General features: G+C 54.3%; 1 protein-coding gene across 3 annotated transcripts in view; it reads left to right on the forward strand.

Annotated features, from left to right (window-relative positions):
- The window catches only part of SHANK3 (SH3 and multiple ankyrin repeat domains 3), a 171,965-nt gene that overhangs the window by 10,060 nt on the left and 146,585 nt on the right, over positions 1-15,320 (forward strand). For all 3 annotated transcript variants that reach the window (XM_056509804.1, XM_056509825.1, XM_056509816.1), the window contains exon 2: positions 6,799-6,847. The gene's annotated coding sequence lies outside the window, so the exon portion shown is untranslated. The remainder of the gene's footprint in view (positions 1-6,798; positions 6,848-15,320) is intronic.

Below are 15,320 nucleotides of genomic sequence, written 5' to 3' on the forward strand. Positions count from 1 at the left end.
AGAATCCAGGATCCCAGAACCCCAAAATCCAGGATCCCAGAATCCCAAAATCCAGGATCCCAGCACCCCAGAATCCCAAAATCCAGAATCCCAGAATCCCAAAATCCAGATTTCCAGAATCCCAGAATCCCAAAATCCAGATTTCTAGAACCCAGAATCCCAAAATCCAGATTTCCAGAATCCCAGAATCCCAAAATCCAGATTTCTAGAACCCAGAATCCCAAAACCCAGAATCCCACCACCCCAGAATCCAGGATACCAGAATCCCAAAATCCAGGATCCCAGCACCCCAGAATCCCAAAATCCAGAATCCCAAACTCCAGGATCCCAGAACCCCAGAATCCCAAAATCCCAAAATCCCAGAATTAATGAGGCTGGAAAAGCCCTCCAAGGTCACCGAGCCCAACCCGTGCCCGGCCCCACCCCTGCGCCACATCCCGGAATTCCTGGGACACCTCCAGGGACGGGAACCCCAAACCTCCCTGGGAATCCCACCCCAAATCCCAACAGGTTTTCCACGCTGGGATTTTCCCTCCAGAAAGAAGAACCAAAACCCCAAAAATGCACTTTGGGGTCTGGGCTGGCTGCCACCTCCTTTGGGAAGGGCTGAGCATTCCTGGTTTTTTGTTTTTTTTTTTTTTTTGGGAATGATTTCAACTTCCAGGCGTGGATTTTTCTGGGAAGCCTCCGGGGAGGGGGAAGAATGGGCGGAAGCGCCGGAGCTCCGTTGTTCCCTCCCGGAGGAAACGCGACCTTGGAAGAATTCCGGGCTGGAAAAGGGAATCGGCTCTGGGATGAGGCACAAGGGGCTTTCTGTGGGGTTTCCCAAAATTTTATAGGATCATTTCTGGGGTTTCCTGATCCTTTATAGGATCCTTTATAGGATCTTTTATAGGATCCTGTTGGAATGGGAGATTCCAGACCCGCAGCCATGTCCATGGAATATTTCCTGGCTGGAAAAGGGAATCAGCTCTGGGAATCTGGGATGAGGCACAAGGGGCTTTCTGTGGGGTTTCCCAAAAATTGATAGGATCCTTTGTAGGATCTTTTATAGGATCCTGTTGGGATGGGATCTCCTGGACAGCCGTGTCTTTGGAATATTTCCCATCTGGAAAAAATCAGCTCTGGGAATCCGGGATGAGGCCCAAAGGGGCTTTCTGTGGGGTTTCCCAACACTTTATAGGATCATTTCTGGGGTTTCCTGATCCTTTATAGGATTCTTTATCCTGTTGGGATGGGATGTCTCAGATTGCCGTGTCCTTGGAATATTTCCCAGCTGGAAGAAATCAGCAATGGGAATCTGGGATGAGGCTGATGGGATCTTTCTGGGGTTTCCTGGGTTTTTCTGATCCTTTATAAGATCCTTTATAGGATCTTTTATAGGATCCTGTTGGGATGGGATGTCTCAGATTGTCGCGTCCTTGGAATATTTCCCAGCTGGAAAAAAATCAGCTCTGGGAATCTGGGATGAGGCTGATGGGATCTTTACGGGCTTTCCTGGGATTTCCTGATCCTTTATAGGATCCTTTATAGGATCTTTTATAGGATCCTGTTGGGATGGGATGTCTCAGATTGTCACATCCTTGGAATATTTCCCGCCTGGAAAAGGGAATCAGCTCTGGGAATCCGGGATGAGGCACAAGGGGCTTTCTGTGGGGTTTCCCAACATTTTATAGGATCATTTCTGGGGTTTCCTGATCCTTTATAGGATTCTTTATCCTGTTGGGATGGGATGTCTCAGATTGTCACATCCTTGGAATATTTCCCAGCTGGAAAAAATCAGCTCTGGGAATCCGGGATGAGGCACAAGGGGCTTTCTGTGGGGTTTCCCAAAAATTTATAGGATCATTTCTGGGATTTCCTGATCCTTTATAGGATCCTGTTGGGATGGGATGTCTCAGATTGCCGTGTCCTTGGAATATTTCCCGCCTGGAAAAGAGAATCAGCTCTGGGAATCTGGGATGAGGCACAAGGGGCTTTCTGTGGGGTTTCCCAAAAATTTATAGGATCGTTTCTGGGGTTTCCTGATCCTTTATAGGGTCCTGTTGGGATGGGATGTCTCAGATTGCCGTGTCCTTGGAATATTTCCCAGCTGGAGAAGGGGCTCTGGTTTTGGGAATCCGGGATGAGACTGATGGAATCTTTATGGGGTTTCCCGAGATTTCCTGATCCTTTATAGGATCCTTTATAGGATCTTTTATAGGATCCTGTTGGGATGGGATGTCTCAGATTGCCGTGTCCTTGGAATATTTCCCGCCTGGAAAAGAGAATCAGCTCTGGGAATCTGGGATGAGGCACAAGGGGCTTTCTGTGGGGTTTCCCAACACTTTATAGGATCATTTCTGGGATTTTCTGATCATTTTTAGGATCCTTTATCCTGTTGGGATGGGATGTCTCAGATTGTCACGTCCTTGGAATATTTCCCATCTGGAAAAAATCAGCTCTGGGAATCTGGGATGAGGCTGATGGGATCTTTCTGGGGTTTCCTGGGGTTTTCTGATCCTTTATAAGATCCTTTATAGGATCCTTTATAGGGTCCTGTTGGGATTGGAGATCCTGGACATGCAGCCGTGGCCTTGGAAGAGTTCCCGCCTGGAAAAGGGAATCAGCTCTGGGAATATGGGATGAGGCACAAGGGGCTTTCTGTGGGGTTTCCCAAAAATTTATAGGATCTTTTCTGGGGTTTCCTGATTTCCAGCCTGAGGTGACAGTGGGACAGCAGCAGGAGGTGACAATTTTTCCCAGATTCATGGATGATTTTGGTTTTCCCAGAAAAACTGAGCCTGGTTTGTTTTAGGTTTAGTTTAGTTTAGTTTAGTTTAGTTTAGTTTAGTTTAGTTTAGTTTTGTTTTGTTTTGTTTTGTTTTGTTTTGTTTTGTTTTTCCCAGGATCCTTTGGGAATGTCAGGGCTGGGATGGGAACAGAAATCCCAAAATCCAGAATCCTCTGGGAATGTGAGGGTTGGGATGGGAGCAAGAACCCCAAATCCCAGAATCCTCAGAATCCTCAGGGATGTGAGTGTTTTGATGGGAACAAGAACCCCAAATCTCAGAATCATTGGGAATGTGATGGTTGGGATGGGAACAAGAATCCCAAATCCCAGAGTCCTCAGGAATGTGAGAGATGAGATGGGAACAATTTCAGGATCCAGAATACTTTGGGAATGTGAGGGCTGGGATGGGAACAAGAATCCCAAATCCCAAAATCATTGGGAATGTGAGGGATGGGATGGGAACAAGAACCCCAAATCCCAGAATCCTTTGGGTATGTGAGAGTTGGGATGGGAACAACAATCCCAAAATCGTCAGGAATGTGAGGGCTGGGATGGGAAGAATAATCCCAAATCCCAGAATCCTTTGGGAATGTCAGGGATGGGAACAAGAATTTCAGGATCCAGAATTCTTTGGGAATGTCAGGATTGGAATGGGAACAAGAATCCCAGGATCCTCAGGAATGTGAGGGTTGGGCCAGGAAGAAGAATCCCAAATCCCAGAATCCTCAGAATCCTCTAGGAATGTGAGGGTTGGGATGGGAACAAGAATCCCAAAGCCCAAAATCATTGGGAATGTGAGGATTGGAATGGGAACAGGAATCCCAGGATCCTCAGGAATGTGAGGGTTGGGATGGGAACAAGGATCCCAAATCCCAGAATCCTTGGGAATGTAAGGGATGGGATGGGAACAAGAATTCCCAAATCCCAGAATCCTCAGAAATGTAAGGGTTGGGATGGGAACATTTCAGAATCCTCAGGAATGCGAGAGTTGGGATGGGAAGAACAATCCCAAAACGCAGAATCCTTTGGGAATGACAGGGATGGGATGGGAACAAGAATCCCAGGATCCAAAATCCTCGGGAATGTGAGGGATGGGAACAAGGATCCCACATCCCAGGATCCTCGGGAACACGAGGATGCAGAGCAGGAGCAGCCCTGCCGCTGCTGGGGTGACCTCGGGGCCGCCCGGGGGTGCCTCGCTGGGAATTCCGGCTGGGAATTCTCTCCTTGGAGCTTCCTGCCGGGCAGGGAAGCGTTTCCTCTCCCTCAGCGCCGCATCCCGCGGGATTTTCCGCTCCCTCTCAGGATGTCACGGCTCTTATCTCACTCCCCTCTCCTTTATCTCCTCCCGAGGCAGCGATTCCGCCTTTTCCTCCCCCTTCCTGCCGGTTTTTCTCACCCTCTGGCCGCTCTTCCCTCCCTTTTCAGGCTTTTCCTGGGATTTGTGTTTTATGGGAAGCGCTGGGAGAGTTTGGGCTGGCTCTGGAGCAGCTGAAAATCCGGGATTTTTGGGATGTGCCTGGTGGGAAGGAGGCTCTGGGGGTGTTTTCCCTCACCCCTAAACCAGGATTCGCTCTTGGATGTCCCTGCAAGCAGAACATTCCCTGGATACTCCCTGGGTATTCCCGGGAAACTCAGGGCCGCTTTCTGTCGGTCCTACCCAATCCCCATTCCCAAAAATGTCCCCTGACCTCGGTCACCAGGTGACAGCGACAGCTGCGTCCTCTGCAGCCCCTCGGGAATTCCGCCAGCGCCGTTTTCCACACGAGCCGCCACTTTTCCAGGTGCAGGAAGGAGGAGACCTTGGGGAAAATTCTCAGGATTCTGGCCAGACACCCACCCGGCGCTCCGGGAGTTTTGGGGCACCTCTTATCCCACTTTTCCCCGAGTTTTTCTTCCCCCCCGTTTTTCCTCCCCCCCCCTTCCCGGCTCCCAGCAGCTGCGGCGCTCCGAGAATTCCCAAGCCATGCATTTTTAATTCCCTGAGAACCAGCAGCCATTTCAGCGCAGCTTTCAGGAGCAGCGAGCGCTGCCAGAGGCTCCATGGACGCGCTGCTCCCACCCCCTGGATGCGCTTCCCGAATTTCCGGGCTGGAGGTGGGCGCTGGCCCCGAGGAGGAAGGAAAAAGGGGTGACCCCGTGTGGGGACGTTTAGGGTTTGGTGGCGCTGAGGGGAGGCTGGGAATGGGAATGGGCTGGGAGAGCGTCCTGGAGGATCCCACTGATCCGGGGTGGGATTGGTGGAGGATCCCAGGAGGATCCCACTGATCTGGGTGGGAAAATGCAGGATCCCACTGATCTGGGATGGGAAAAGTGCTGGAGAATCCCAGGAGGATCCCTCTGATCCGGGGTGGGATTGGTGGAGGATCTCAGGAGGATCCCACTGATCTGGAGTGGGAAAAGTGCAGGATCCCACTGATCCAGGGTGGGAAAAGTGGAAGATCCCACTGATCTGGGATGGGAAAATTGCTGGAGGATTCCAGGAAGATCCCACAGATCCTGGGTGGGAAAAGTGCAGGATCCCAAAGATCTGGGGTGGGAAAAATGCTGAAGGATCCCAGGAGGATCCCACTGATCCAGGGTGGGAAAAGTTCAGGATCCCACTGATCTGGGATGGGAAAAGTGGAGGGTCCCACTGATTCAGGGTGGGAAAAGTGGAAGATCCCACTGATCTGGGATGGGAAAAGTGCAGGATCCCACTGATCTGGGATGGGAAAAGTGCTGGAGGATCCCACTGATCCAGGGTGGGGAAAGTGCAGGATTCCACTGATCTGGGATGGGAAAAGTGCTGGAGGATCCCACTGATCCGGGGTGGGATTGCTGGAGGATCCCAGCAGGATCCCACAGACCCAAGGTGGGGAAAGTGCTGGAGGATCCCAGTGATCCTGGGTGGGATTGGTGCTGGAGGATCCCAGTGATCTGGGGTGGGAAAAGTGAAAGATCCCACAGATCCTGGGTGGGAAAAGTGCAGGATCCCACTGATCTGGGATGGGAAAAGTGGAAGATCCTGCAGATCTTGGATGGGAAAAGTGCTGGAGGATCCCAGGAGGATCCCACTGACCTGGAGTGGGAAAAGTGCTGGAGGATCCCAGGAGGATCCCTCTGATCCTGGGTGGGAAAAGTGGAGGATCCCACTGATTCAGGGTGGGAGAAGCATCCGAGGTTCCCCTCCGAGCCAGGTTCCCTGGATCCATCATCCCTCTCCCTGATCCCCGGGATGTTCCCTGCGGCTCTCACTGGGATAAGGACGGGAATGTTTGGCGGGAATTCTCGGGATAAGGATGGGAATGTTTGGCGAGAATTCTCGGGATAAGGATGGAATTTGTGCGTCAGGAATTCTCGGGATAAGGATGGGAATGTGTGGCAGGAATTGTCGGGATAAGAATGGATTTTTGTGGCATGAATTCTCAGGATAAGGGTGGAATTCTTGTGGCAGAAAGGAGGGATTTTTGCGACAGGAATTCTCGGGATAAGGGTGGATTTTTGTGGCAGGAATTCTCGGGATAAGGATGGAATTTGTGCGTCGGGAATTCTCGGGATAAGGGTGGATTTTTGCGACAGGAATTCTCGGGATAAGGGTGGATTTTTGTGGCAGGAATTCTTGGGATAAGGATGGATTTTTGTGGCAGGAATTCTCGGGATAAGATGGAATTTGTGCGTCGGGAATTCTCGGGATAAGGATGGGAATGTGTGGCAGGAATTCTCGGGATAAGGATGGATTTTTGTGGCATGAATTCTCAGGAAAAGGGTGGAATTCTTGTGGCAGAAATTCTCGGGATAAGGGTGGATTTTTGTGGCATGAATTCTCAGGATAAGGATGGAATTCGTGTGGCAGGAATTCTCAGAGCAGGGAATTTTGCCTCCCTTGTGAAACCAGCAGCGACCTTCCCTGTCCCCGCTGTCCCTTTTCCCGGGAATTCCCCATTCCCAGCCTGCTGCCGGGTCCCCATGGAAGCATTCCCAGCATTCCCAGCATTCCCATTCCCAGGAATGCTCTGACGTGTCCCCGCTCTGTCCCCGCGCAGGTGGATGAGGAGGGAGCGCTGTGAGCCCTGCCCGTGACTCCGCTTCCAGGTAAGCCCCGGGATCGCCGGGAATGGGCCGGGAATGGCCGGGAATGGGCCGGGAATGGCCCCGGGATGCGGGATCCGGCCGGGAAACTGCCGGGGGAGATGCGGGAATAACAATGGGGAAAACTGGGAAAGGTTGGGAAAAACTGGCAGGCTCAGAGCGGTCCCTGCGGGCAGGAACGGGAATGGGAAAAACCTGGGAAAAGCTGGGAAAGGCTGGGAAAGGCTGGGAAAAGCTGGCAGGGCTCAGGTGTGGAGAGTTGAGAGAAGGAATGGAAATGGGAAAAGGTTGGGAGAGGCTCAGAGTGGTCCCTGCGGGCAGGAACGGGAATGGGAAAACCTGGGAAAAGCTGGGAAAGGCTGAGAAAAACTGGGAAAGGCTGGGAAAAACTGGGAAAGGCTCAGAGTGGTACTGGAATGAATGGGAATGGGGAAAGACTGGGAAAAACTGGGAAAGGCTGGGAAAACTGGGAAAGGTTGGGAAAAACTGGGAAAGGCTGAAAAAGGCTGGAAATACTGGGAAAGGCTGAGAAAAACTGGGAAAGGCTGGCGAGGCTGAGTGGTCCCTGCTCAGGTATGGAGAGTTGAGGGAAGGAATGGGAAAAGTTGGAAAATGTTGGGAAGAGCTGGGAAAGGCTGGCAGGGCTCGGATGTGGAGAGCTGAGGGAGGAATGGGAATGGGAAAACTGGGAAAGGCTGGAAGACTCAGAGCAGTCCCAGAAGGAATGGGAATGGGGAAAGGCTGGGAAAAACTGGGGAAAAACTGGGAAAGGCTCCACCAGAGCGGTCCCTGCTCAAGTGTGGAGAGTTGAGGGAGGAATGGGAATGGGAAAACTGGGAAAGGCTGAGAACGGTCCCGGAAGGAATGGGAATGCTGAAAGGCTGGAAAGGCAGAGACTGGCAGGAACAGGAAAGGGAAAGTCTGGGATGTGCCACCAGCAGGAAAATCCCGTGGGAATGTGGCCGGGCAGGGCCCCCCGCGCCTTTCCGGCCCCTCTGGCTGTCCCCGGGATGGGACAGGGAGGGGACAGATGTCCCCTGGGGGGGAGGGGCTGAGGACAAATGTCCGGATCTGCCCGATCCAAACCCTCCCTCCAGGGGGTTTTTCCATAGGGATTTTCCCAATCTCTGCCCCAAACCCTCTCCTGGGGTCCTCAGAGCTCCTCTGCTCCTGGCAAAGATCCCAATCCCGATCCTAATCCCAATCCTGATAGTAATCCCCATCTTGATTGTAATCCCAATCTCGACGCTCATCCCAATCCCGATTCCAGTCCTACTCCCAATCCTGATCCATCCTGATCCCGATCCCAATCCTGATCCCAATCCCGAATTCAATCCTAATCTCGATTTCAGTGCTGATCCCATTCCCAATCCTGATCCCAATCCCGAATTCAACCCTAATTGTGATTTCAATGCTGATCCCATTCCCAGTCCTGATTCCAATCCTGATCCTGATTCCAATACTGACCCCAAACTCAATCCCAATCCCCATCCCCAAACCAATCCAAATCCCAGTCCCAATCCTGATCCCAATCCTGGTCATAATCCCAATCTCAATACTCATCCTGATCCTCATTCCAGTCCTTGTCGCAATCCCAATCTTGATCAATCCTGATCCATCCTGATCCCAATCCCAAATTCAATCCTAATCCCGATTTCAATGCTGATCCCATTCCCAATCCTGATTCCAATCCTGATCCCTATTCCAATCCTGATCCTGATCCCAATCTTAATCCCAATCCTGATCCCAGTCCCCATCCCAAAACCAATCCTAATCCCAATCCCGATCCTAGTCTTGTTTCCCATCCCCATCCTGATCCCAATCCCACCCCAGGACCAGCTGCTGTTCCCACCTGGAGCATTCCCAATGCTGGGAATCATCAGGATTTGGGATTCTTGTTCATGTCCCTGTCCTGGGTTGATCCCACCCTGGGCTGGAATTTTGGGAATTCCCACAGGGACACCCTGGAGCTCCCAGCCCTTTCCCAGTCTGGAATTCTGGGAATTCCCACAGGGACACCCTGGAGCTCCCAGCCCCTTCCCGGTCTGGAATTCTGGGAATTCCCACAGGGACACCCTGGAGCTCCCAGCCCTTTCCTGGGCTGGAATTCCAGGAATTCCCACAGGGACACCCTGAAGCTCCCAGCCCTTTCCCAGTCTGGAATTTTGGGAATTCCCACAGGGACACCCTGGAGCTCCCAGCCCCTTCCCGGTCTGGAATTCCAGGAATTCCCACAGGGACACCCTGGAGCTCCCAGCCCCTTCCCGGTCTGGAATTTTGGGAATTCCCACAGGGACACCCTGGAGCTCCCAGCCCCTTTCCGGGCTGGAATTCCAGGAATTCCCACAGGGACACCCTGGAGCTCCCAGCCCCTTCCCGGGCTGGAATTTTGGGAATTCCCACAGGGACACCCTGGAGCTCCCAGCCCCTTCCTGGGCTGGAATTCCGGGAATTCCCACAGGGACACCCTGGAGCTCCCAGCCCCTTCCCGGGCTGGAATTCCGGGAATTCCCACAGGGACACCCTGGAGCTCCCAGCCCTTTCCTGGGCTGGAATTCCAGGAATTCCCACAGGGACACCCTGGGGCTCCCAGCTCCTTCCTGGGAATCCTCCCTGGGATCCCAGCCCGGGAACCAGGGATGGACCAAAGGAACGGGATCGGGAATTCTGGGATTGGGAATTCCGGGGGAGCAGCGGGGGCGGCTCCAGGCTCTGGCCTCATCCCTCTGCAGTGAGCTCCATTCCCAAACCATTCCAAACCATTCCAAACCATTCCCAAACCATTCCAAACCATTCCAAACCATTCCCAAACCATTCCAAACCATTCCCAAACAATTCCAAACCATTCCCAAACCATTCCCAACCATTCCCAAACAATTCCAAACCATTCCCAGCCATTCTAAACCATCCCAAGCTATTCCCAAACCATTCCCAAGCCATTCCCAACCCTTCCCAACAGTTCTAAACCATCCCAAACCGTTCCTGGCCATTCCAGACCATTCCAAACTATTCCAGGCTATTCCAAACCATTCCCAGCCACTCCAAACCCCTCCAAACCATTCCATGCTATTCCCAAACCATTTCAAACCATTCCAGGCCATTCCAGACCATTTCAAGACATTCCAGGCTATTCCAAACCATTCTGAACTATTCCAGGTTATTCCAAACCATTCTGAACTATTCCAGGCCATTCCAAACCATTCCCAAACAATTCCACACCATTCCCAAACCATCCCAAACCGTTCCCAACCGTTCCCAACGGTTCCAAACCATTCCCAGCTATTCCTGGCCATTCCAGGCCATTCCAAATAATTCCAAACCATCCCAAACCATTCCCAGCCGTTCCAAATCATTCCCAGACACTCCAAACCATTCCAGGTTATTCCAAACCATTCTGAACTATTCCAGGCTATTCCAGGCCATTCCCAACCATTCCCAACCATTCCCAACCATTCCCAAACAATTCCAAACCATTCCAGGCCATTCCAAACCATCCCAGGCCATTCCCAGCCGTTCCAAACCATTCCCAACCATTCCAAACAATTCCTGGCCATTCCAGACCATTCCAAACCAGTCTGAACCATTCCAGGCCATTCCAAACCATTCCAGGCCATTCTCAGCTATTCCAAATTATTCCAGACCATCCCAAACCGTCCAAACCATTCCCAGCCATTCCCAAACCATTCCAAGCTATTCCCAAACCATTCCAAACCATTCCCAAACCATTCCAAACCATTCCCAAACCATTCCAAACCATTCCCAAACCATTCCAAGCTATTCCCAAACCATTCCCAAACCATTCCAAACCATTCCCAAACCATTCCAAACCATTCCAAACCATTCCCAAACCATTCCCAAACCATTCCCAAACCATTCCAAACCATTCCCAGCCCTGTTTTCCTGCTCTGAGCTCTGCAGCAATTTCCTTGCCGGAGTCGGCGGGATGAGCAAATTTGGGAACGTGGGAACGTGGGAATGTGGGAATGTGGGAATGTGGGAGTTTTTCCAAGCTGTTCTCCCTCCGGAATGAGCGTCTGGAGTCTCCTGCTGGTGCCAGACTCGCTGTGGGGTGGCAGCACCACTCCCAGAACCCCGGGATTTCTCTGGGATTCCCATAAATTCCCCCAGATTCCCAGGATTTCTCTGGGATTCCCATAAATTCCCCGGGATTTCTCTGGGATTCCCCTAAATTCTCCCAAATTCCCGGAATTTCTCTGGGGTTCCCATAAATTCTCCCAGATTCCCGGGATTTCTCTGAGATTCCCATAAATTCCCCCAGATTCCCGGGATTTCTCTGGGATTCCCATAAATTCTCCCAGATTCCCGGAATTTCTCTGGGATTCCCATAAATTCTCCCAGATTCCCGAGATTTCTCTGGGATTCCCATAAATTCCCCCAGATTCCTGTGATTTCTCTGAGATTCCCATAAATTCCCCCAGATTCCCGGGATTTCTCTGGGATTCCCCTAAATTCTCCCAAATTCCCGGAATTTCTCTGGGATTCCCATAAATTCCCCCAGATTCCTGGGATTTCTCCCTGAATCCTATAATTTCTCAGGATTTCCTGGGATTTCTCTGGAATTTTTCTGGAATTCCAGGATTTCTCCCTGATTCTTGAGATTTCTCCCTGATTTCCAGAATTTCTCTGTAATTCCTTGAATTTTTCTGGAATTCCTGGAATTTCTCTGGAATTCATGGGATTTCTCTCTGATTTCTCATTCCCATGATTTCTCCATGATTCCTGGGATTTTGCCCTAATTCCTGGAATTTCTCCCTGACTCCCGGAATTTCACCCTGATTCCCAGGATTTCTCTGGAATTACTGGATTTCTCCCTGATTCCTGGATTTTCTCCCCGATTCCCGTGATTTCTCCCCGATTCCCAGAATTTCTCCCCAGTTCCCAGAATTTCTCCCCAATTCCCGGGGTTTCTCTGATTCCCGAATTTCTCCCCGATTCCCAGAAGTTCTCCCCTATTCCCGGGATTTCTGTGACTCCCGGGATTCCTTTGGTGCCCAGAATTTCTCCCCGATTCCCAGAATTTCCCCCGGTTCCCGGGATTTCTGTGATTCCCAGGATTTCTGTGATTCCCAGAACTTCTCCCCGATTCCCGGGATTTCCGTGATTCCCAGAATTTCTCCCCGATTCCCGGGATTCCTGTGATGCCCAGAATTTCTCCCCGATTCTCGGGATTTCTGTGATTCCCGGTATTTCTCTGATGCCCAGAACTTCTCCCCGATTCCCCGAATTTCTCCACGATTCCCGGGATTTCTGTGATTCCCGGAATTCACCCCGATTCCCAGAATTTTCCCCCAGTTCCCGGGATCTCCGTGACTCCCGGGATTTCCGTGACTCCCCGAATTCCCCCCATTCCCGGGATTTCCGTGGTTCCCAGAACTTCTCCCCGATTCCTGGGATTTCCATGACTCCCCGAATTTCTCCCCAATTCCCGGGATCTCTGTGACTCCCGGGATTTCCATGACTCCCCGAATTCCCCCGTTCCCGGGATTTCCGTGACTCCCCGAATTCCCCCATTCCCGGGATTTCTCTAATTCCCGGGATTTCCGTGACTCCCCGATCCCCCCATTCCCGGGATTTCCGTGACTCCCCGATCCCCCCATTCCCGGGATTTCCGTGACTCCCCGATTCCCCCATTCCCGGGATTTCCGTGACTCCCGGGATTTCCGTGACTCCCCGATTCCCCCCATTCCCGGGATTTCCCCCCATTCCCGGGATTTCCGTGACTCCCCGAATTTCCCCCGTTCCCGGGATTTCTCTAATTCCCGGGATTTCCGTGACTCCCCGATTCCCCCATTCCCGGGATTTCCCCCCATTCCCGGGATTTCCGTGACTCCCCGATTCCCCCATTCCCGGGATTTCCGTGACTCCCCGAATTCCCCCATTCCCGGGATTTCTCTAATTCCCGGGATTTCCGTGACTCCCCGAATTTCTCCCCCGTTCCCGGGATTCCCGCCGCGTTTCCGGGGCCGGCCCGGCCTGATCCGTGTCCCCGATCCAGACGAGCAGATGGAGCGCGGCTGATCCTGATCCCATTAGCGGGGCCGCGGGGGGGCCGGGCCGGCCCCGGCATTTCCCGGGGATGTTTTTCCCGGCTGGAAAACACCCCGGATCCAGCTCTGGGTAGTGCCAGCCCCTCGGGAATAGGTGAGATCCAACTCCCGGGACGAGCTCTGCTTTCCTGGGTTGGGGAATTCCTGGAGATTCCCGGTTTTTTGGGGGTTCTGGCTGTGCTGGAGGTGGCAGCGGGGACAGGGACACATCCCGGGCCAGCCAGGGTGGGAACGGCGGAATTTCCTGGGATGAGAGTGGGAATTGCGGGAGCTTCCAGCTGGGGTTTGTTTGTCCCCGAGCTGTCCCTTGTCCCTGGTGGCGTTTGGGATTGTCCCTGCCTGGGTCTGGCCCTGCTCCTCTCCCGATCCATGGGAATGTTCGGGAGCTGCTCGGGGGCTGTTCCCATCCCGGGAAGGAGGGATCGGTGGGATCGGTGGGATCTGTGGGATCTCTGGGATCTGTGGGATCCTGGAATGCTCTGAGTGCGCTCCTGGGGGGAATTTCCTGCTGTGCTGCACAGGCACAGCTCGGTCTCCCCTGTCCCCGTCTCTGTCCCCATCCCTGTCCCCCCGTCCCTATCCCCTCTGTCTCTGTCCCCATCCCTGTCCTCACTGTCCCTCTGTCCCCTCTGTCCCCCCTGTCACCCCGTCCCTGTCCCTTCTGTCCCTGTTCCTTCTGTCTCCTCTGTCCCTTCTGTCCCCTCTGTCTCTGTCTCCTCTATCTCTATCCCTTCTGTCCCTGTCCCCTCTGTCCCCATCCCTGTCCTCACTGTCCCTCTGTCCCCATCGTCCCTCCGTCCCCTCTGTCCCCATCCCTGTCCCCACGTCCCTATCCCCTCTGTCTCTGTCCCCATCCCTGTCCTCACTGTCCCTCTGTCCCCTCTGTCCCCCCTGTCACCCCGTCCCTGTCCCTTCTGTCCCTGTTCCTTCTGTCTCCATGTCTGTCCCTCTGTCCACTCTGTCCCCTCTGTCCCTGTCCCCTCTCTCCCCATTCCTGTCGCCATCCCAGTCCCCATCCCTGTCCCTTTCCCCTCGATCCCCTCTGTCCCCTCTGTCCCTGTCCCCTCTGTCCCTGTCCCCATCCCTGTCCCCTCTGTCCCCCCCCCCCGGTCCCGCACGTGGCCCGGAGCGCGTGGCGCTGCGGTTTCCATGGTGACGGTGCCGGGAATGTTCCCATGGATACACCGGGATACCTGGAGCTGGAGCGGGATGGGGGAGCCCCGATCCCGGGGGGCCATTCCCGATCCCGAGGGCCCATTCCCGATCCCGAGGGCCCATTCCCGATCCCGAGGGGCCATTCCCGATCCCGAGGGCCCATTCCCGATCTCCAGTGCCCATTCCCGATCCCGAGGGCCCATTCCCGATCCCGTGGGGCCATTCCCGATCCCGAGGGGCCGTTCCCGATCCCGGGGGGCCATTCCCGATCCCGAGGGCCCATTCCCGATCCCGAGGGCCCATTCCCGATCCCGTGGGGCCATTCCCGATCCCGAGGGGCCGTTCCCGATCTCCAGGGGCCATTCCCGATCCCGTGGGGCCATTCCCGATCCCGTGGGGCCATTCCCGATCCCGAGGGGCCATTCCCGATCCCGAGGGGCCATTCCCGATCCCGGGGGGCCATTCCCGATCCCGAGGGGTCATTCCCGATCCCGGGGGGCCATTCCCGATCCCGAGGGGCCATTCCCGATCCCGAGGGGTCATTCCCGATCCCGGGGGGCCATTCCCGATCTCCAGGGCCCATTCCCGATCTCCAGTGCCCATTCCCGATCCCGAGGGGCCATTCCCGATCCCGGGGGGCCATTCCCGATCCCGAGGGGCCATTCCCGATCCCGAGGGGTCATTCCCGATCCCGGGGGGCCATTCCCGATCTCCAGGGCCCATTCCCGATCTCCAGTGCCCATTCCCGATCCCGTGGGGCCATTCCCGATCCCGAGGGGCCATTCCCGATCCCGTGGGGCCATTCCCGATCCCGAGGGGCCGTTCCCGATCTCCAGTGCCCATTCCCGATCCCGTGGGGCCATTCCCGATCCCGAGGGGCCGTTCCCGATCTCCAGTGCCCATTCCCGATCCCGAGGGCCCATTCCCGATCTCCAGGGCCCATTCCCGATCCCGAGGGGCCATTCCCGATCCCGAGGAGCCATTCCCGATCCCCAGTGCCCATTCCCGATCCCGTGGGGCCATTCCCGATCCCGTGGGGCCATTCCCGATCCCGAGGAGCCATTCCCGATCCCCAGTGCCCATTCCCGATCCCGTGGGGCCATTCCCGATCCCGAGGAGCCATTCCCGATCCCCAGTGCCCATTCCCGATCCCGTGGGGCCATTCCCGATCCCGTGGGGCCGTTCCCAAACGTTCACAAACCTGTGACCACTCCCCAATCCCTGTCCTGTCCCCAAAATCTGTGTCCTGTCCC

Source organism: Oenanthe melanoleuca, chromosome 1A (assembly GCF_029582105.1).
Source record: "Oenanthe melanoleuca isolate GR-GAL-2019-014 chromosome 1A, OMel1.0, whole genome shotgun sequence".
In the NCBI taxonomy this organism is placed as follows: domain Eukaryota; kingdom Metazoa; phylum Chordata; class Aves; order Passeriformes; family Muscicapidae; genus Oenanthe; species Oenanthe melanoleuca.